At 48.8% G+C, this 22,180-nt stretch overlaps 1 long non-coding RNA gene across 1 annotated transcript in view; it reads left to right on the top strand.

The window, feature by feature from the left end:
* LOC109370224 (uncharacterized) overlaps window positions 1–16,114 on the top strand; it is a 64,168-nt gene extending 48,054 nt beyond the window's left edge. The window contains exon 6 of the long non-coding RNA XR_014886737.1: window positions 698–16,114. This is a non-coding gene — a long non-coding RNA (uncharacterized LOC109370224). The remainder of the gene's footprint in view (window positions 1–697) is intronic.
* The last annotated feature ends 6,066 nt before the right edge of the window (window positions 16,115–22,180 follow it).

The raw sequence follows: 22,180 nt of genomic DNA, 5'->3' as shown, positions 1-22,180 counted from the left end.
TTTTGGCTCTGCGTGTTAGAAGACAATTAGCATTATGTCTGATAAGAAATGCTATTTTTGTATTTTATTTTATAGGATCAGAGCACACAATATAAATGTTTGCAAGATGAGCACAAGACCTTGTAAGAATCAGACAGGGAGGTCTTTATTATGAAGAGAAGAATCATTTTATGTTTGATAAGCAAATATGGTATCTGTCTGTTTGGATTTAGCCAAAAGTTGTTTGTGAGCAGAAAGATGTACGTACCTCCAGGTTTAATGGTTTATCCCAAAGAAAAATAACAATAAAGATAATTCTTTTAAAACAGATTATCTGAGAGTACAGATTGTCAAGCTTTATGCTGCTGGATAAATCAAACTAAGTGCCGAGAGTTAATTTGTCTGACCATAAATCGCATTCAGTAAGTGTAAGACAAAACTAATTGGCTTTCTTCCATACAAATTTAATCACACTGTAAAATGTGATCAATGCAAATAAAGAGTAGGTTAAGTGTCAAGAATATAGAAAGAAAAAAAGGGCTTATTTCCATTTTAGAACACCTGAAAATGGGACGGGTTTCCATCTCTGCCCTTACCATCTCACAGTTCAGCCCTGGTCTGAACTTAGTGAGCACTGGTGTCTGCAGTTTATCTCTGCTGCTATGTATTAGAAATACCTTTTCACTCAGTCTTTGTAGTTGTTTCTGTTGTCTCATAGGTCAAAGCTGTTGGTGGAGTGGTACAAGCCTCCTGTGGATGAAACACACCCAGCCAAACGCAGGCCAAGTGTCCTTAGCTGTGCAGCTCCTCTTGTAGCAAAGGTAGCAGCTGCAGCTCCAAACACAGAACCCCTCACAGAGCTGAGCCCAGGCCCGGAATGTACACAGATCACCAGGACTTCTGCTGGCTGGGCTGTGCTGCACACCCCATCCCTTCCACCAGGGAGCCATGGAATCACCTGTGCAAGCCTCCTCCTTGTGCTCTCCTAACATTCCTGCTCCCAGAACAGCCCCTGCTGCTGATTTCTCCAGAAGAGCTGGGTTCGTGCCCCATCCAGGCCTCCTTAGGGGGCTGAAGCACTGCTGGGTTCCCCGACTCCTTCAGTACAGATCTTCAGCTGAGTCTGGGAAGAAGTGCTGTGCCACCTCCTGGGGTTCGTCTGGTGTGCAGTCTTCGTGTTGGGCCTCTTCAGTGGATGTGCAATTGCCAAGGCAGCCATCTGGTAAGGTGAAAAGAAGCTGCCAGGACAAGAGCTGCAGCTCTGCCACACATCACAACAGAGGTTCAAGGCAAACTGGATGCAAGCAGCCAAACTGAATCCTTTAAAATTAATCTGTTGAAAGACCTGCAGTGAGAGGCTGACAGGCAGTAGTTATGGTGATGGCTGAAGTGTGGTTGAGGGTGCTGCTATTGCTGCTCATGCAGAGAGCAGATAAATCCCTCAGATGTGCAGGTTGCCAAAAACTGACATCTTTTGTAAACAGCAGCTCTCAGTTTTGCCCCAGGGATGTCCAGCTTTGGCAAGACATGGAAGAAAGCAGAGAGAAGAGATGGGGAGAGAGGGAAAAGAAAGGAGCAGCATAAAACATCTGTGAAACTGGAGGAAGCAGCTTCTAGTATGGATGGGTTCCTACTGTGAAAACTGTCAGAGCTGGAGTGGGAGAGAAAACCTCCAAAGCTAGAGGTAAGGATAAAGAGATGTTGCATCACTTCTCCCAGCCCAGGCTTCTTTGCTGGGCTTCTTGCGGTTTCAGAGGACATGCTTAAGTGGGTAGGAATTGCTGCCAGTCTGCACGCAGCCTGCTCTCTACTTTGGCCTCTTCGTCAGGAGTGTTAGAGCAGTCTGCAGGAAGATGGAGGTGATGAATGGCACAGCAAGCTCCAGCTGTGCAGAGAGGTGGAGGCAGATTTTGTTACAGGACCCTTTCTCCTGCCCCAGAGATGGTGTTTATATTGGCAGGATCCTTGGAAAAAGGGCTCGGCTTGCATTTAGCTTCCAGTTCATTGGTGTGGCATGCTCATGGAGGCCTCCAAGATCCCAGGAGTGGTGGGAAGAGTGGGGAGTGGGCATGGTGGTGACAGCAGCCAAGGACTGACTTCCCACAGAGGAATCCCTCTGGGAGTGCAGAGGTGCCCTATGGTGTCACGTTCAGCACCCTTAGCTCAGAGCTGGCAGTGCCACTGTTTTTCTGTTGCTGTCCTGAATGGCAGTGGCTGCCCTTGATTTCAAGGAGGAAAAATAGTGAGAGACCCTCACTGCCCCAGGGAACCTGGCGGACCTGCTTCTCCTTACCTCTGTCCTCCCTTCTCCTAAAATTTTGGAATTAAGTTCTAGTATCTCATAAAACATCACACTTATATCATAACTTCAGTGTGCAGAGAGCCCATGCAGGGGCCAGGATGCATACAAATTGCTGCTCTAAATCTCCGGCTACAATAAGGAAACGTCAGATGGTGGCAGTTTACTTGATAAATACCTAATATAGCTTAAATAATTATTTAATGCAGACAAATGGAAAACGAGAGCATCTATGTGCTGTGTTGTAATAAACTACAGCTCGTGACTTGTTGAGTGGTGAGAGCAGCAGATCCAGCAAAGGGCTCTACCACGGCCAGGGCAGGAAGGCTCAAGCTGAGTATTGGCTGTGGGAGGGTCCTGCCAGGAGCTAACAGGTGTTGAGCGGCAGACTGATGAGAGATGAGAACCCTCAGGGAGCACAGTTACTGCAGTGCTGATGACCTAGGTGGAGTGATGAGTATTTTGTCCTGCCACATTCCCCCCACTGACTGTAGGGCTGAGTGTTGGCACTGTGGGGTGAGTGCAGCCCAAGCTGGGCTGTGCTTCCAGCAGTGCCATCCCAGTGGGGTGAGGAGGGGCTGTCTGTGCTGTGCCGTTCCTGTTGCTGGTCGGACAGCTGCATCTCTACACTGCTGTGTCACCCCACAGCATCTCTCAGCCCCAACTGTACTGCAGGAGTGTGTGGCTGTGCAGGTGAGCGTTTGACCCAGCATGTAGGCACTGAGGTTTGGTGGTGACCGGTAGCCCGAAAGGAAGCATCAAGCAGCAATGTGAGGCAAGTTGCTCTGTCAGCTTAGCAAGCTCCCAGGGCCAAGGGTGTTGCACTGCCAGCAGGAATGCCTGGTTCCTTCTGGAGCTGCTTTGCAGCACACTGCCAGGAGAATTTTGTGGGTTTTGTGAGTGCAGCTCACGGTCTTTACCTCCTTTCAGCTCCATGGTCGATGACTGTTGACGGGTTTTTGCTTTGCTTTATATGCTCAGTGGTATTTCAAGGAAGCACGCTGGTCTCTTCCATGAGCTCTCCGACAGATTACAAGGACTGCACTTGACTGAGCTCCTGATGTTCTGCTGTGTCTGCCGTACAGAAACAGAGCTGTGGCACACACCTTTGCATGGCAGAGGATAAACACAGCAGCAGAGATGGAAGATAAGTGGCAATAAAAAGTACAGTGTGGAGCGCCTGCCCTTTAAAATATATTAGGTAGTTTACAAATAAAGCTGTGTATTTTTAGGATCTATCTAGAATTGTTTGGCCTGTAGACCTTGAGGAATCTGACCTTGAAGGGAAAAAGTAAAGCTGTGGCCAGCCTTCAAAATGATCCGGAAACAGATGAGGATGAGTATTCTTGCTTATTATTTCAGCAGTAGTGGTGTGCAAAAATGCCAAGTGTTCGGTGAGGTTTGCAAGCAGGGCTCCTTCCTTCCTTCCACAACCATCCTGGTGGAGCAGTGAGGAGGAGGGGGCCTGAGCTGCAGCTTACCCTCCTTCAAGTGAACCTAGTGGAGATGGCTGTGAAGTGACTCTAGGAATAGGTGCTGTAATCTTCTCATTTTAAATTTGTTCTTAGAGAAAACACAGATGATTCTCTGCGTGGAGAATCCCCTGCACGTGCTGGGGCCAGGCTGCTCATTCAGGGAGCCAGAGCCTCCACGTGCTTTGTGCTCTGGCAGAGAAAATGTAAACACATCTCCGGTTTTATGTCTGACCGAGGAGATGTAAATCAAGTGTGTGCTGAAGCCTTTTAAATGTTTTGACATTTTCCAATCCATCAAGGCCTTTAATTGTATTTTGAGTGAGTTGTTGTATATGTAAATACCCGTTAATGTTGAAATTGTTTATAGCCAAATTGTCTGTTTATGCAAATCGTGTTCCGAGATCACAGAGTTTCTACTGCGGAATAAAAGTCTCTTTTATTTAATGCTAGGAATGTTTCCTGTGGCTGCTCTGGCTTTCACAGATGATGTAGCTCCGCTGCTGTCAGAGCAGGGCCCAGTGCTCAGCAAAGGGATGTGAGGAGAGGAGCAGAACCAACCCCTGAAGCCCATCTCCTGTGGCTGTCAGTGCTGTGCTTCTGCCTTCCTGTGGGCTTTGGGACCTTCCCTGGGCTTTGGGAAACCTGATGGCTGACTCCTGTCCGCTCCAGGGATTTCTCTATCTGGCTTATGTTGTTAATTCAAGATTCTGGTGCAGATGGCAACGGGCATTAAAAACTGCTGGGTGAAAAACGGAGAGAAATCAACATGCTGCTCCTGCTTATGCTGTGCCTAAGTGGTAATCGAGATCATCACCTGTAGATAAATCTCTTCCTGCCATCCTACAGAAGAGGAGCAGTTACTATAGGCTCTGCCTCCAAGTTTTTAATCATTGGGGAGCACATGCAAATTAATGACTCGCTCATGATAAGAATCAATAGCTCTGGAGTGTTTGCAAGCTGCGCTGCAGATACGAGATGTGTCTGATACTCAGTGTAGGGGGCAGAGTTCATGTTGGATGCAGGCATCTGCTGGGCTGTGTGGGTCCTCTCGTCTCCGGCTGCCCCTGAGGAGGGCTGTGGGCCCCTGGACCACGCTTCTGCTCTGGCTTTTTCAGTCAAACAGCACTGTTGATTGTGCTTTTGTGTTTGCTTAATGTCAGCGTCCCTTGGGGAATACCGTAGAGTAATAGCAAGTTGCACAGCCTGGAGTTCGGCTCCTGTATTATTTCTTCATTAATATTTGTTGTTCATAAATATATATTCACTCCTATTTATCAAAAGAACACCAATTACCAGCCATAAATTCTAACTGTGGGGAATATTTCAGTCCGGTTTTATTAAGAAGTGATTTTTAAAAATGTTGCTGAGGCTTTTAGCCAGTTATGTGCTACTAAATATTTAAATCTGTATCTCTTGCTGCATGCTGAATTACAGCAATGGGATATTTAATGCTCCCATTTCCCCGGCATAAATCTGCAAAAGATTGACTGGAAGAAAAGCGCAGTGCTGAGCAGCCCGTGGAGATGTGGAGCACTCGCTGGTGCCCAGCCCAATGGGTGCAGTGCTCTGGGGGTCCCTCTGGCAGAGGCTGCTGTGCAGAGCCATCCATGTGCTGTGCAGAGCAGCTCGCGGTGCTGCTGGGCTGCTGGCAGCAATGGGTGCCTGGAGGCCCGTTACACACCAGCGAGATGGTGGTTTTATTGTTTGACCACGAGGCTGGTTTACGACATGAAAAGCTTTCAGCACTTAAATAGTACTAATAGGAACCATTCCCGCATGGGCTCTAACGGTCTCCCCTGTTAAAAGTGTGATTAAGAAATTAATTCATCTGGAAGGGATTGGCATGCGGTGGTAAACACTGAGATCACAATTATTTATTTTTTTTAATTTATTAAGGCTGCATGGTGAGAGGAAGTGTGGAGCCTGAGGTCTACACAGGCTTCCTGCTGCTGGGACACAGGGCTCGACTCACTGCAGACCCCACATCGTGCTGGTCAGTCTTGAGAAGTTTGAGGAAACTGGAAATGGAGGAAGAGGAGGAATGCAGTGTGCTCTTGGTGGAGGGGAACACCCAGCAGTGCTCTCACATCACTGCTGCTGGGCACAGGACCAGGGCTGCCCGGGCTGCCAGCGCTGTACATGTTGCAGCATCCATGCTGCCAGCACAGCCTGACAGCTCCCAGCCCTGCAGCCCTTTGGGCAGCCACTGTGGAGCCCAGCAAGCCCAGAGCAAGACTCAGAATTGCTCAGCACAATGCATGTTACGATTAAATTTTGACAGACGTGGTCACAGCTTTGATGTCCATCAACAACTGCTGGCAGGTGACTCTAAAAAGCTGTTATTTGCTTCTGAAAAGCAATCAAAGATTTCCCTTCATCAGACTGTTGGGGAGCAAGCAGAGTGGGCAGTGCCAGCAATCTCCATCCCTCTCTGTTTCCCCTTCCTCTTCTCTCTCATTCTTTTGCTCTCCTGCTTTGAGCTCTAGTGATTCAGGGTCTGTGGTGGTCCTTGACAGCCAACCTGCCTGTGGCAGCATCTCACATCCTGCTCTGCTACTTGTGCCCCAAGCTTTGCAGCAGGTCCCATGCGGTGGAGTTGCAGACACTAATAACAATGGGTGCAGGACAATTCTGCATGCTGCCGTGGAAGATGCACACTGACAGCAAGCTTTTCAGGCAGGGAAAAGTGTCTTATGATTTCATCTCCTTCAAAATCCCAAAACCAGAACAAAAGGGAAACAGCTGTGTAAGCGTCGTCCTGGCTGCATGCAGCCAGTGCCAGCTAGGCTGCGGTGGTGCCTGCAGTAGGGGCTGCCCAGGGGAAGGGGCTCTTTGCTCTATGCACACCACACAGTGTCGTCTTGGCCTCTTCTGACCACCCCAGATCCGGGCAGAACAAGCTGAGGCAGGAGGGAGCAGCCTCCAAACTGGAGCTGCAGAGCTGTTGGAGGAGGGGGAGGCTGCTCTGTGCTTTCAGGGATCGCTGTTCCGAGTGCAGGCAGGAGCACACACTGTGCTTGCGTATACAGGCACAGAGAATATTCATATTGTGATTTATCCCATTCTTTTTCTCCATTGATTTTAATTAAGTTCACTCTCTCCTGCCAAGCCTGGGGAATACAAGCAAAAATTAAAAATACTGAAAGTTCGTTTGCTTTGCACTGGAGTTTTCCCACCCTTTCAGAGAGGGAAAGGGGGCCCACACCACCACAATGCATTTCCCGTGCTCTGCTGGTCCCCAAATAATAAACATAAAATTAAAATCCTGTTAGGAGAATCACAAAAGCTATTATAGCTCAGCAGCTGATATTGACTCTGATCAAATCTTTTGTGTGATTTCACGGCTTTCTGGGCTGCTCACCATGCACACTCTGATCATGTTAGCTCTGGCTTGGTTGTTGTTTTTTTTTTCTCTCCCCTGCTGAAGCAAAGCTAAAAGAACGGCAAGAAAAAGCAATATCTAATCCTGTGATATAAGTTTGTGTCACACTTTTATTCTTGCAAAAAGTACTTGGATAGACAGTACCAGAAATGAGGTGACTGTACTCCAGGCCCACATCTCTTCCTGTGTACATAGCCAGACATTGCACAGCTATGAACACAGGAAGCAAAAGCATGGGATTTTTTTGCATCTATTAACCATCATAGATGAGCAGAAGCAGTCCTGCACAGCGACCTGGCTTCAATTAGAAACTGGCTGATAGTCCTGCGTTCTGTGGTATCCATCGTCATCCTATTTTTCAACAGACTCATTTTTCATATCAGATAGGGTGAGAAGCAGATAAAGAAACCTCTTACTCAACTCTGATTTTAATTAATATAGTCATCAAATTGGCTATGAAAAATTAGGAAACCTCAGCAAAAATTCTGGAGGGTTATAAAATGGGACAATTTAATGTTTGCCGATCTGTGCTTTCCTCCAGTCCCAGGCAGTCAGTCATGGTGACTTGGTTTCTGAGAGATGTCTGGAAATACTTGCTGCAATCTCTTTACAGAGTTTAATGACCTCGGGTCATTTGGTGTTTGAAATATTTCAACTACTAGAGAATAAAAATGGAAAGTTTGTTAGTTACCCTCCAGGAGGTCATATCCATCCACCTTTGGCTAAAAGTCTGAAGTTCTGTACAGCCATCACTGGCTGCAGCACTTCCCCAGGTGGGGGGGGCTCGGCTGCCTCTGTCACACAACAAGGTTCTGCCCTGGGAAGCAACAGTGGGGGCTGCTTCCATGGCCCAATGACCAGGCTGGAAGCAGCCTTTCCTCTGCAGAGCCAAAGGGCTGGACTGGAGGGGTGTGCACAGGAGCTGTGCTGCTGCAGCGCTGCAGAGAAGGCAGGAGGGCCAGGAGCCTCTCAGATGAGTGTTTGCTAAATGCAAATGGATGTGTGAAATGCAGATAAGTGTGTATTAAATGTATCACAGCCCTCTCAGCAGTGTGAGTGCCTGGAGCCTGTTTGTTTAACAGCTGTGGTTTCAGTTGCTAACTGTTGAGCTCTGCTAATCCCAGAGGTGGCTGTTGTGGAGACAGTTTGCCCCCCTAACCAGAGGTGATTGGACTTAAAGCTGCCAGGAGAGGAAACATGCATGCAGGTTTGCCGGTTTTGATCCTTCCTTTAGTGATGGTCTGCTGGAGGAATTGGCCTTGTGGCCTTCGCGCTGACTGCTCTCTGCTGCGTTTCGTGTTTGGCATTGGCTGTAAGAGAAGACATCAAAACCAGGGCTGAGCGCAGATAGCCCAGCTCCTGCTGGAGGGTGTTGCTCTCATCTGTTGTGGGGCTGGTGATGGGATCACATCTTCAGGGAGCAGGGATGGAGCCAATCGCATGGAGGAGGAGTCCTTGGGCTGTGACATCCCACCGAACCCATGTATTGGCAGCTCCACGTGCTGCCTGACCCTATCTGGCTGCAGGGCCCAGCAATGGCATCCACAGCTCAGAAGTGGTGCAGTGAGCACAGCCTTCCATGGGGCAAACTATTATTTATATTTTTAGATACTGCTAACTCATAGATAATTAATGTCAGAAAGCTGCCATGGTGCCTTTGCTAATAGCTCAGCAAAAGGAGACGCACTGGTCAATTAGCAGCTATGTGATCTGACAGTACCAGCAAAGGGCAGATCAAGCTGCCAGCCCCCTTGGCTAATATCATTAAGTTTAGAGAGTTGTCAAAGCCACACGTAGGGTACTGGTGGGAACCATCAGAGGAGGGGAAGGACCCAGCAGAGAAAACCCAGCACTCACTTCTACATGTTTGCAGGCTGGGCACTGCCTGGCCCAGGTGTTGGAATGTGCAGGGATGTGTAGGGATGTGCAGGGATGTGCAGGCTGCCAACCTCCTGTCCTGATGTGTAGATGGGTGCAGCTGCAGTGCCCGACTGCCCTTTCCTGGGAACTGAGCTGTATTACCCCAGAGAAGCCCATGTTATAGCTTCTGCAATATTGGAGAAGTATTAAATTAGAAAGAGACCTCTGAGCAAAGGAGAAATAATATCTGCATATGTGAAGGCCTCCAGCTGTTGGCACAGCAATATTAGAGGATTTGTGCAGTTTAGCTCTAGTCTTTTTTTCCAGGGCTGACACCATGAAAGGAGGCACCATGATTCACTTGGAAATAAAAATACATGGAGGATGTGAGCAGATCTGTTGTTTCCCATCCCTAAAGGGGCCTTCAGCTACCTGAACTGCTGCCTGCTGCAGTGGCTTTTTCTGACACTCAGGCTGCAGCAGTGCAATCTGCAGTGCTGCTGTCTCTCATGAGCTCTCAAGGCCTTCACAGTACCCAAAAAAGATGTGAGAATGCTCCAAGTACCAGAAGAAAGGAGGAGCACCAGCTTGCTGTTGCCTTAAAGGCCATGGGAGAAGCTTGGAGTGCCTGGGTGGGTACAGAGAGCAGATATATCAGATAGGGGATATATATGTTACTTCATGTTTGCAAATGGATGCCAACATGTGGATGGACTCAATCCAGAGGCAATATATCTGCCAGACTGGAGGGTCTGGCACATCTGCAGACAAGGGGCTAATCTTTCTGCAGACATTAGCAGAGGTTTCCCATGCCTGTATGGAACCTCAGAACCACCTGAATACCAGCCCTCAGGAGCTGTAAGCCCTTTGCGCTGGAGGATTTACGCTTCAGAGTCATTGTTGTTTTCTGCAGGACTTTTGTTCCCTGTTAGTCTCTAGACTGAGAGCAGAGGATGCTATGGGGCTTGTAAGTAGGCTCCTTGCCCTGCAGGCAGTTCTGTCCTTTGTCAGAGCTGCGTGCACTTTTGTGGCATGGGCACTTTTTTCCACCATTGTCTGAGGGATGTTCATGTCAGCATCTGGGATTACTTTTGCTTTCCCACAGCAGAAGACTCTGATTACAGTTGGTCTGTCTTTGGGAAATGGATGCTTTAATATGCAGTCTTGTCAGTTGAGGGCTAAATTTTATTCCTAGAATAACGTTTAATTAAGCATGCTGGCTTGCTGTCTGTGATGCACCAGTGAGCTGCACAGATGCACTTACCTTCATCAGCTCTTTTAAAACCAGCTGGAACCGAGGTTAAAGTAAACTGTAAAATTTATGGGCTGTTCCCTCCCTTTTTAATTAGCACCGTAAGTGTGTGACAAGAGGCCTCAGGCCAGGGGAAGGAGCCATTTACTTGTTTACTGGTACTTGTCTTGCTCTGCAGCCTTGTCCGGCAGTATCCCCCCTAGATGGAGCTCTGCAAAAACATTTGGAGGCAAGAGAGCAGAAGCTTCCTGTTGCCCTGCATTCATTCACCTGCCCCAGCCATCCCATAAACCTGGGGTTTACACTTTGCTGCTCAGTGGACAGCAGACGTGTGGGGGAAACAGTCAGAACCCCCTCGTCCTCCCTGTGATTACCCTCCAGCACACCTTTCTGACATCAGAGTTTATGCTTCAGGGGCAGTAGCGTCGGAAGAAAAACTGCTATTTGCCATAGACTGGTGCTGCCTTTGTGCCTGAGCAGTCTCTGCCTCACTGTACATCTCTTGCCCTCACAGCTCTGCTGGCTCCTGGCCTTCCCCTGTGGGCTCTGTGCAGTCCCCGCAGCTGGTACTGCCAGCCAATGGATCATTGATCACTAAATAGATGGAAACTGAGCTCCAGTGCAAAATCTGGTATTTTGCAGACTCTAGACCAGAGGGGACAGCTCTGCTTATCCAAACTGACCTGCCAGAGACCTGCCACAATTGGAGGGGCAAGAGGAATTGATTTTCCTGGAGGGTCTGAGGTAGAAAGAGTTAGAAGAGAAAGTGCAGCTGGCTCTTTGGACACACTTTGGGAGTTCAAAAGCCCAGCAGTTGCAAGAGGATGTCAGTTCTGATGGTTCTGTTATCAGCCAGAAAATCGTGGACTGTAAGTAGCAGAAATGTGTAAATGAGTGGGAAAAAAATTTGTTTGTATCACTGCAGGAGATGAAGAGAAGAGAGATAGAGACTGAGCTTCAGCACAGGTGATAAGAGAGTGGAAGAATGCAGAAGAGAAGCTGGGTAAAACAGGTGTGGAGGGCCAGGGCTGAGGCACTGCATTTGTACGCTGTAGAGAAGTACGTGCTGCATCAGCACGGCCATTCCTGCTTGTGCAGGTGGTTGGGTATTACAGAAGGCCTGGGCAATTTTAAGACAATTTGGCATTAATGTATGCAAGGGCAGCTGGAGGCTGAGGACACAGCTGGAAGGAAGGAGTGGTGCTGTGGGAAGGGCTGGTGAGCTGAGGTGCTTCCCAGGGCTCCCAGCCCCTGGAAAGGAGGAGCAGTGGGAGGACAGAGCAGCGGGGAAAGTGCCCAGTGCTTATGCTTAGCTTGGAAGGAAAATAAATGAGTTTTTCCTCTCTCTTTTGCTATCTCTTGGGAGAATTTGGTTAACCATGCTGTAAACTACCAATGTGAATCCTTGGCAGCCAGAGCTGCATGGAGCTTCATTGGTATTTGCACCACAGGAGGACTGGCACAAGCAACTTCTATGTTCATCAGTGTCGTCACAGCCATAGGAAGCTGGCGTGTCATTCCATCTCATCCCTGGCTACTGCCAGTGCTTTGGTTTTACAAGCATTAAATTCACTTGCAAGTTTAAAAAACATATGGTCATACAGTCAGCTAGCTGAGCATTCCCCAAAGAAAATGTGATGCTGCTGCTCCTCAGAAGAAGTGCTAGTGATGGAGGGTTTATCTCTAGAATATTTGGCCAAGCCTCACTGCAGCTTTGGTGTCATCCTCAGTGCTCAGCCCTTTCAGCTCCTGTTTGCAGCCTCCTCCCTGCACTCTGAAGGCAAAGCATCCCATATGAAGGTCTGTGCCACCTGACTGATCTTTCTTACGACTGAGCAGGTGGAATTTGTGCTGGTGGCTGCGTTTGGCTTTGCAGGAGTGGAGCAGTATGTTGTTTCCTCAAAGTGGGAGTCTGAAGGGCTGACTGGTGAGGGCAGAGCAGCAGGGTTCTTCTTGTCTGTTCAGATGTGGGCTGTGAGTTGGCAAGGTGGAGATCCTGCCAGAGACCCTGCCACCTCAGCTGCTGGCCATCCTCATATAGAACCTGGAGCTCCTGTGCCTGGGCTCGGGGGTTCTGGGGCATTTGTAAACCCTAGAAAAACTACTGGTGAATTCTGTTATCTTGACAGATAATCAGAGAGATGTTGGATGAGCTGCTGACCTCTGGAGAAGCAGCGGAGGTAGTATGGTGCTCAGAGACTCTCCGGAGGGCTGAAGTTAACTTATTGGACTCACACTGCATAAGCAAAATGTTCTGCTGCCTCAAAAGAGGTGCAGGGGGACTGGGGACAGGAGAGCTGTGTCTGACTTGTGTGATGGCTTCAGGCAGCCCACTGCTGCTGTGCTCACACAGGGTGCAGCTTCCTCCTCCCTCACTATGAGCTCCCAGCTCTGTGGGATGAGCCTGTGCTCCATGCCTGCTGTGCCGTGCTCTAAAAGGGTCCATGGCTTTGCTTGTCCCTGTGCTTTTTCCATTTTGAATCAGTGGAGCCTGTTCTTAGGGAAGCTCAAAGGTGCAGCTGGATTTTCATATGCATCTGGTCTGGGACTGTTTGGAGAATAAAATTGGTTGGGCCAACTCTGCACAATACCCTCATTCTTAATGCAGAGCTGATGATAAGGAAGTGAGATAATGCCAGCATGAGTCTTGGGAGTCACAAGCAGGAGCTCAGGGTGTGCACTCCTGTCTCTAAGCCCTAACAGTTACAGCAAAGGCACCTGCCCTCTGATGCGGCCGGACACAGACTGCTCTGATCCCCAGCTCCAGGCTCCCTCTGCTGAATGGAAAAACGCTTTTCTTCTGACCTCATAAAAAAGTCTCATTTCTTTGGCGTGGCACAAGACTAACACCCTTCCCCATAACCACTCTGCTCCTATATTTTTCTCAGCTTGCCTCCAAGCCCTTATGGCATGTCCCATTCCTATCTATCCCAGGAGCATGACAGGAACTGGCCCATCACTCCGTTTGAGCTCATCACCCAGCCAGCACCCCATGCACAAAATGGTGATGTCCTGACAGCTCTGGCCAAGGCGCTGCTCCTGCCAGCAGCACAGGGAGTGGAGCTCAGCCTGTAGGAAGATTGTGGTCCTACCTCGCTCAGCCATTGACGATGCAGCCCACAGTGAATCAGCCACCAAATGACAGCTCAGGGTGAGGTGGGTGCGTCGTGGGAGCACTTGGACAGAAGCTGCTGCTGCCTGACGGAGCAGTGAGCACCGGCACAGCCAAGAACCTGGGCTGGCTGCGAGCAGGAGCTGGTGCACAGCCCAGAGCCCTGTAGCAGCTTTCCCAGCACTCCCTGGTGGACAGTGCTGATTTTGATAGGCACATAACACAGTTTGAAGCTTATTATATTCCTAGAAAGAGAGAAGCTTTGAAAGATCCCCCTGAACCAAATCCAAACTGCAGAACGATCAGCTCCTGTCAGCCTTCCTGCTGCTCGCCATCCATGGCAGGGATGGGGGGACAGGGCTTGCAGTTTCAGCTCTTGGGCTTCTTGGGTTACCTTGGCGGCTGTGCCAGGAACATTTTGCAGAGGCATTTCTCTTGGCAGGCTTATGATCTTTTCTGCCTCAGCTGGGAAGCCAGCAGGACTGAATAAATCTCCAGGCCAGCAAAAATCCAGGGTATTCTCACAATTGCCAGGATTTTATTAATTTACAAATGCATTATTGAATTTCTTCCTTCTTGAAAACAGCTTTCACTTAGATGGGAACTCCTCTAATATGCTCGGTTGTTTGTGGTAGGCAAACCCAGCAAAATTCAGCAGGGCAGACATCTGCCAAGATCTTCCTTAGCCCCATTCTCTCTCAGTTCTTTTTGTTCCTGGATACTGGAGAAGTTAATTTGGCATCTTTCCCTTTTCCATCTCAACAGCATCACCTGCTTTAAACACATGCTGGCAATTTCATTGAAAGGAACCAGTTGCCCCCAGAAACCAAGCAAACTGGTACATTGCTACGACAGTTTCCACTGCTTCCAGGGTGTAACACCATTTTTCAATCTGCGTTTTGGTGTGGGCCAGCCTGTTCTGTAACAAGAACTAAATGGGACTGCCAAGAGCAAAGCAGAAGAGCAGGGTGACACGGTGTATGTGGGCTGTCAGGATTAGACCTCTGCCTCTGCATGTGCACCTCTGCCTTGAGGATGGGTGGAGATGAGCATTCCTCTTGGAGGTGGGCAGTTCACACAGCAGTGCCTGTGGTAAGTTTGTCTAATTCAGAGATGGCAGAAGCTCCACAGCCCACATTCCCAAACACAGCTTTGCTGGGACCCCTTGCGGTGCACAGCAGTGCAGTGTGCTGTGTGCTCTACTGGAAAACCTGCACGATGAATAACAGAAGGGGCATAGCAACGACTGCAAAGAATTCCTCACTGTTGGTGTACATGCCTGGTTTTACAGAAAAAAAAACCCACAAATATAGAGAACTGAAAATAAATGGCATTATTAGCAAAAAGGGAGTCCCTAATTAACCAGATATAGTCCATTACTGTAGCCTTCAATTCATTTAATTGCATAATTACGTAGAAATACTGGTGGTGTGCTATTTGGTATATCTGGTATTGTCTTCCTAATAATTAGCTCAATAATTGTCAGTTTGACAGGGTAATTAACAATGTTTAAAGATGTTGTGTCAGCCTTTTCTCCTTTGCTGAGCTCAGTCGGATGTCTCTGGAAGATGATTTTCTACCTGACTCGACCGCAGCTTCGTTTTTGATTTATAATAATGTGTTATGGGAACAACCGGACTCATGGATTGCTTCGATGTTCCTGCTAGGCTGACTTCTAAAAGCGGGAGAAAAATGAATCCTTGCTTTCATTTACTTTTAGGGCTTCTACCGTCCCATCCCAGAACTCACGATCTCCTTGATGCGATTTTCCTCCGAGCAGTTGTACGGAGGGAGCTTTGCAAAACATTTGTAGCCCTAAATCTTGCTTCTGTTTGCTGTGTAAAAACCTTTCATCCCACATGCATCTTTTATGAATGGATTGAGAAACGCAAGGAAGCAAACACGGAGCCGTGAGCATCGCCGGGCGCAGAGCAGCGCTGCTGGGCACACGGTGACGGCGCTCCCCCTTTGCACCGCAGTGTGACGGACAGCACCTCGACGCAGTGCCTCGAACTGCACGGTCCAAACTGATGGATTTCAGTTTTCAACAGGATAAAACCCAATATTCATTGCTGAGAAGCAATAGATAAATCTCTCCTCGCACCCAGGAACTTTGCCAGCTGAGTTTTGGCTGGATGGGAGTCTATTTATGAATGCTTTCAAGAATTTTTGAAAACATTCTGCTTTGAATCATTAAACAAACAAAGTGATCTGATCTCCTGGAATAAGCAGCAGTCACATGGATGTGAAGTCTGAACGTCCTTCTTGGCAAGACAGTTTCCAGCACTTCTCCCTCCCTCCCTTTCTCTCTCTCTCTCTCTCTCTCTCTCTTTCTCTCTCATTTTTTTACTCCTGTATCTGTATTTGTTTACTCTTGCTTTCATTTCTGTTCTCAGGCTCTGCTCCTTACTACACACCTTACCAACTTCACCAGGCACAGCGCTCACCGGCGTGCTTGCAGCGTGCACCTTACAGGCTCTCCTCCCTGCAGCCCTTCCCCTTTTAGCCAGAAGCGTCTCTGTGCCCAGATGGCCCCATTCCACTGCTCTCCAGCCATTAGTTTGTATTCAGTATTCATAATTGCTTCACTAATGGAGAAACTTTACAATCTGTTGCAGGCCATTATATGCAAAACCATGCCCAAATAATTGATCCCCTGCCATCCAAATTGCAGAAGTGCTCGAGCGTTTTGTAATCTTACAGAAAAAGTTTGTATTCAGAGTGTTTGTAATGTATATTAAAATAGAATTGACATGGAGATAACAAGGAGCTGTTTTGCAGTGCTCTGTCATTAGGTGCTCACACACCCATACCTGTGCAGCAGGGCAGCGACCTGCTGGGAGCATGATCTCTCCCTGATGCGATATCTGGAGCTGATTCAATGAATTTTGGTCCTGAGATGTTCCACATTTGCCAGCCACTGTTGCAGCATACTCACCTACTCCTGGTGGGGCAGTGGAATTCCCAGTGCACGTGCTGGAGAAGAACACCTTGATGGTGATGGAGGGTGAGGTGCTGCAAATCTACCCGCCCTCAGCTCGTGCTGCAACAAACAGTGGTTTTGTGATCCTTTCCCATGGCCACAACATTTATTGCACCAAGAAGTGAAATTTTCTCTGCTTCTGTGCCACTCAGCGCTGCCCCAATTGCTGCCTCTGGAGCTCCACGGAGGCCGTGGCACCTCGCAGGGCTCAAAGTACAGCAGAGATGGGCAGTGGGAGCAAAGCCAGTCAGTGAGGGCCGGCGTTGCACCCCTGGCCTGCAGTTCTGATGCACTGACGCCTGTTTTCAAAACACCCTGTTTAGGATGTGATTCATATTGAAAAAATGCTCAGGCACAAAGGCAGGAAATGTGACATAAAGGTTTCCAAACAGAGAACCAGCAAGATCTCCTGTCAGATGATGGATCTCCCCTTAAGTCATAGGAGGAAAGGCTCCTACAAAGAGCGATAAATTCATACATTTCTCTAGTCACCAGGGTTATTTCCCACAAAAGAATTTATTACATGGCGTACATTTCCCTGCTCACAGTTACGAGATCTGGGCTCCAACATGTGACATTTATGACTGGCATTATGAACAAAAAAAAGAAAAGACGCAGTCTTTGAGAAATATATGTGGAGCAATTCTCCAGTTCATATATTTGGTGTATTCACACCCCTGAACAGCGAAGGCAGGGTTTGGTTTTGACTGAGCAGCCAGCAATATTTCTGCTAATGCTTTCCTAGGGAAATGAAGGCAGTGGGAGCAGCCATGCAGGGCTCTCTCTGGTTCTGCTGGAGGTGCTGCCACCGGCTCACGGCCTGCTGACATGGCAGGAAAAGCCAGCTGTGCTCTGCGCTGCGGAGCTCCCCATGCATCTCCCTGACATCACATGGCAAGGACATTTGGAGCTGCTCTGCTGCCTAATGGAGTAGTTTGGATGTTACAGCCTAAAATTAAAGAGCTCATTAATTACTATGCTGAAAGCCAGGCTCTCTTTGAGCCTGTTCTTTATCATGATTAATGAGGCAGCACAATCTCTTTCCCCCTTCATGTAATCTGTCCTGCCAAAGTGGGATCCACAGTCCTGTCTCCCACTGCTTCTCTCCTCGCTGTTTAGCAGTAAAAGCATGAGCAGAGTTCAGAGCTGAGTGTTGCCCACACTCCATGATTCTCACACCTACAGATCTTGGAGTGCCCCTTGCTTCTGCCAATGCATTTGCCAAAAGGCATTTGCTTCTTGCTGGGAAATAGCCCCTCAGTCTGCCCTGGGAGCAGGCACCCACCCAGCAGGGCTTCAGAGCTCAGATACACTCCATCTCCTGTGCCTGGCTGGGCTGGAGCAGGACTCAGTCTGCCAGTGCCAACCCATTTTCTTAGCCCTGTCTCACCTGTAACTCACGTATAGCTCATTTGCCTCTGGGAACTGGTGCTTGCCACCCATGCATGTATCCAGCTGTGCAGAAGAATTGTACCCACCTCACTTCTCTGGGTGACTCTCCCATGCTCAGTGCTGGCACGGCTTGGGAGCATGGGGTATAACTGCAGCCTGCCATAAATCTGAAATTCTCCTGCCGTCATGTTTCTGATCCTCAGCTTTCCATTTTGCTGATAAGGAGGCGGCAAGGACAGGTATGCCTACCTGCAGGATGGTCACTTACTGCCTGGGAGCTTCCAGTTAGATTTGCCTGCAGAAAAAAAGCAAGACATTACCGCACGGCAGGGCTCGCTATGCAGCTTAGACCCGGGATAGTGTTTTTTCAATAAAATAGATGAAAACAATATCAGTGGCAGCAGCATGCACAGCGCAGTGCAGCTGCAGGAGCCCAGGCTGGATTATGCAGATGTGTGTTGGAGAAACCAGCCTACCTTTGTGTATTGTAATAAAACTTTACACTTGCTCAGTGCGTTCTAATTAACTCTCTCTGCCCCTCCTGCCTGTGGGAGGCATTCAAACCCTCCTGCGGGTGAAAAACATCTGCCTTGGCCAGTGCACCCCATGCTGGGGCAGTGCTGCTCGCTGCTGGGCTGCCTCTGCAGCAAGTGCTCCTGATAGCTGCTGGGTGAGGACAGCATTCCCGTCTGGGGAAATGGGCTGGGGAATTGCCTTTTGTGAGTATGATGCCCATCACCGTGTGAGAAAGATTATGCAGGGAAACCTCAGTTTATGGGAGAACTGTGGATTATTTGGGCTCCTGAAATAAAGGCAAAACGCAGCCTGTGACATCTGGTGTGCTGATGCAGGATGGGAGAGTTTGGGCTGGAGCTGGGCCTTTCCCTGGGGAAAGCAGATCAGGAGATGGACACTGGGTGACCCTGAGCACACAGAGCAGGGCTCTGTGCTCCACAGGGCATGGCACTTGGATTGTGCACTCTGCCTCCCTGTGCAGCTGAGCATTGGTGATAGAGAGCACCGAGACTCTCTTCTGCTCCGCTGGAGGATGCAGCTGCCCATGTTTGGGCTGGGAAGGGGAGACAAGAGGGTGCCTGACCAAAGAGTTACCCTGATGTGCCACATTGTTTATCCCCTCCACTCTCTGCAGAAGTTGTGACCCTTCTTAATGTCATATATGCAGAGAGGCCCTCCCAGGTAGTCCCATGGGCATGCTGAATGTCACCTGTACACACAGTTGTCAAATGTGTGCCGCGTTAATCAGTTAAGTGCATGTATCTTGCTCATAGGTACCTCAGTAAAGTCAGGGGAAAAAAAAAAAGGAATTATATTGAAAAGTTGTTTGCAGGATAAAAACATCACACAGTACAAGATTTATAAAACACCGTGATGGAATCTGGTGCGATGAAGCCTCTCCAAGAGCACTTTGAATAGCAGAGGTAATACCTCCCAGGGGAGCACCACCTGCTCCTCTTGCATCTCAGAAGGGACACGTGCTTGTGTGCTAATCCTCTGATGACAGAGCTCTCCATAATTGATACTTCATGTGTAGCTTTTATACAGAGCTTGAACTCTTCTTGGGAACCTTCAGATTAGCAGAATGATTGAATAATTGATACTGCGTGTTTTCTAAGATTCTGAAAAAAATTCACAGTGTATGTTGTGTGGGGAGGAGCCCAATTAAAGCTGCAATCCCGCCAGCCCAACTCCTCTTTGCTTCTCCACCTCCTGAATCCAAAAGGCAGGCAGGTACAGAGGGAACACACATCATTTGCATTGCAGAAAGAATGTACTTAATGACAACACTTTATTTGCATTTTTACTGAGCAAAATAGAAGTGGAGATAGGAACAAGGTAAACGTCCCCTCTGAAGCCTAAGGACAGCTTTGTACTTTGATATGTGTGCCAGGTAACCTAAGCTGCAGCACAAGCTGGTTCTCTGCATTGTGCCACTGGGCAGGCTGTGCCCTGAACCCGGGATGGGATCCCTAATGGCAGTGCTGCCCTATTTCAAAAAGAGGGCTGCTGGCACCTCGCAGCACTGCACGCACCGGAGGGAGCCCAGAGATCAGCTGGCAGCAATCAAAGTGTTTGATATTGACAGTGCATTTGGCTGTTCCTTCTTTGTCCACTTCTAATTCTGGTATCAATTGCTTGATCCCTGAACTCTGCCCAGCAGATGAGTTAGGTGTGATTTACCTTTCATTTGTGCCTTGTGATGGGCATGGTCACCCCTTAGTACAGGTGGCACTGCAGCGGATGGAAGGATCCCATGTGTGGCCCCCATCTGCCAACACCTCCGTGGGGTCACAGACTGACATACACTGCTCTGCCACGATGCCAGGGACGTAGTGGCACCAGCCAGGGACGTAGTGGTGGCTCAGTGGTGGCCCAGAGCCCATGGGGCATCAGTGCCCACAGGCCAGGCAGGAGAGTGGGGCTGGGGCTGGCATCGTGGAGCTGGGGCTGGCATTATGAGGCTGGCACTGTGGGGCTGCTACAGCTGCAGGGCTCTAAGGAGGGGGAAGCCCTGATCACTGTTACTATAGTTACTGCAGGGCCAAGGGTAACAGGCAGAGATGTTTAAAAATTGATTGTTCTAGCAACAGCTCATCCTTGTTTGGCAACATCAGGCGCATGATGTCAGCTTGCTGAGTGGAGCTCTGCAGCCTCAGAAAATCCCACGTCCGAGCAGCTCCAGGATCCAGCAGCAGCCATCGTGGTTGAAAGGTGAAGAAGTGCAGCTCAGTGGCCGCAGGGAGAGAGGCTGTGTGCTGAGATGTCCCGATGCTGCAGCAGCCACAGGGGATTCAGCAGCACAGGGGATGCTGAAGAGCACTTAGGAATTGTTTCTAGAGCTGGAAAAGCCTGCCTGAATTGTCAGCAAATATTGGGTTTGTTTTGTGTAGAGAAAATGGCTGCCACAGTGTCAGGACATTGTGTTGAAAGTGTTTTCATTCCTTGTAAATTAGCCCAAGGGCTTGTCCTCCTCCTGTACTTCCTGCAGAGCTCCAGGCTGGCTTTATTCACAGCACCGAGCACTGTTGCTAGGAGTCGAAGAAAAGCAGGAGTATTTGTGGTTTTACTTTTACAGACACCAAAACAGCAAGCTGACCATGTAGGCTGCGCTCTGCGTAGATTCCACGTAGAAACAAGAAGGATTCTCTGGGCAGATTCAGAGCCGACTTCCTTTATGTCATGGGGCAGTGTTGGTGCTTTGGTCTGGGATGAAAAATGATATCATTTCTTCAGTCTCTTTCTCTCTGTGGCTATCCACCCATCCCATTCCGAGGGCAGCGTTCCCAAAGCAAAGCAGCATCAGCCAAAAAAAGCCTTGCTGCCATCTGGACAGCTGGGCTCTGAATAATCTCAGGAGGTACCACACCAAAAGAGAGCTCTATCAGAAGTGCAGAGGCAAAAGCAGAGATGAGCTCTGACCCAGCAAACCCTGCCAGCAATGAGGCATGGGCAGCACACATCCACTGAGAGTGAGCACACCTTGGCCAGCCCCAAGTCAGCTCCATCTGCCTCCTGCCATCCCACAGGCTTTGTGCCATGCTGGTGATGCTGTTATTGCTGTTTCCTAATTATTAATCTCACTGTCCCCTTCCCCCCCCCCCAATCCCTCCTCATTAAAAGCATCAAATAGCTGCTGCCCTAAGATGAGAGGCATTCTTCCCCCGCCCTCCCCCCCCATAGGAAGAGATAAAGGGATGGCTGGTGGTCAGTGGGTGTGGGTGGGAGTGAGCCTGAGAAGATTATCCTGCGAGAGCCAGAGTGGGTCCTGCACAGCAATGGGCCAGCACTGCCCCTTTCAGACTGTAAGTCATGCAGAGCCCTGGAGAAACATTTTGATCATTTGCATTTCATGTGTAAGGAGGTTAATTACAATGATGGTGAAGACAGTCATTGGCATGATAATTTGATTAGAAAGGAACTTTAGTTCCTAAATAGATCTAGCTAGGGGCTATGACTCTCTCTCTCTGGAGTAGCAGTTTTTTATCCCAAAGGCTGTGGTACCCTGTGGAGGAGGGACTGGGGAGAGCTTTGGTATGATTTCATGCACCAGTTGGAATATCTTTATCTGAGTCACTGCCTGTGCTTATAAGTCCCTGACTGTGAGCAGGGGTGATAAGATCTTGAGGCGTCTGTGCAGTAAGGAATTAAGAAAAAATGCATTAACAAAGTTATTTAATTGCTATGCAGCACTGCCAGGAGCTGGAGTAATAAACAAGAAGATTCAGAACTGCTCATTTCTGAGAGCCGATTTGAACTATTTCTTGTTACTGAGACCTGCTGGGAGGGTCTGTACAACTGGAAAGTTAACACTGGAAAAGCTGTAACCAGAAAAGTGCCAGGCTGCAGCTTCTCTGTGAGGCATTAGGGCAAAGGGGGGATGGTGCATCAGTCCAAGTTAAAATGGCATTTCTGCTGCTGGCAGCTCAG

Source organism: Meleagris gallopavo, chromosome 16, assembly GCF_905368555.1.
Source record: "Meleagris gallopavo chromosome 16, MGAL_WU_HG_1.1, whole genome shotgun sequence".
In the NCBI taxonomy this organism is placed as follows: domain Eukaryota; kingdom Metazoa; phylum Chordata; class Aves; order Galliformes; family Phasianidae; genus Meleagris; species Meleagris gallopavo.
The sequence above is the reverse complement of the archived record's forward strand: the minus strand, read 5'-3'. Positions and strand labels throughout refer to the sequence as shown.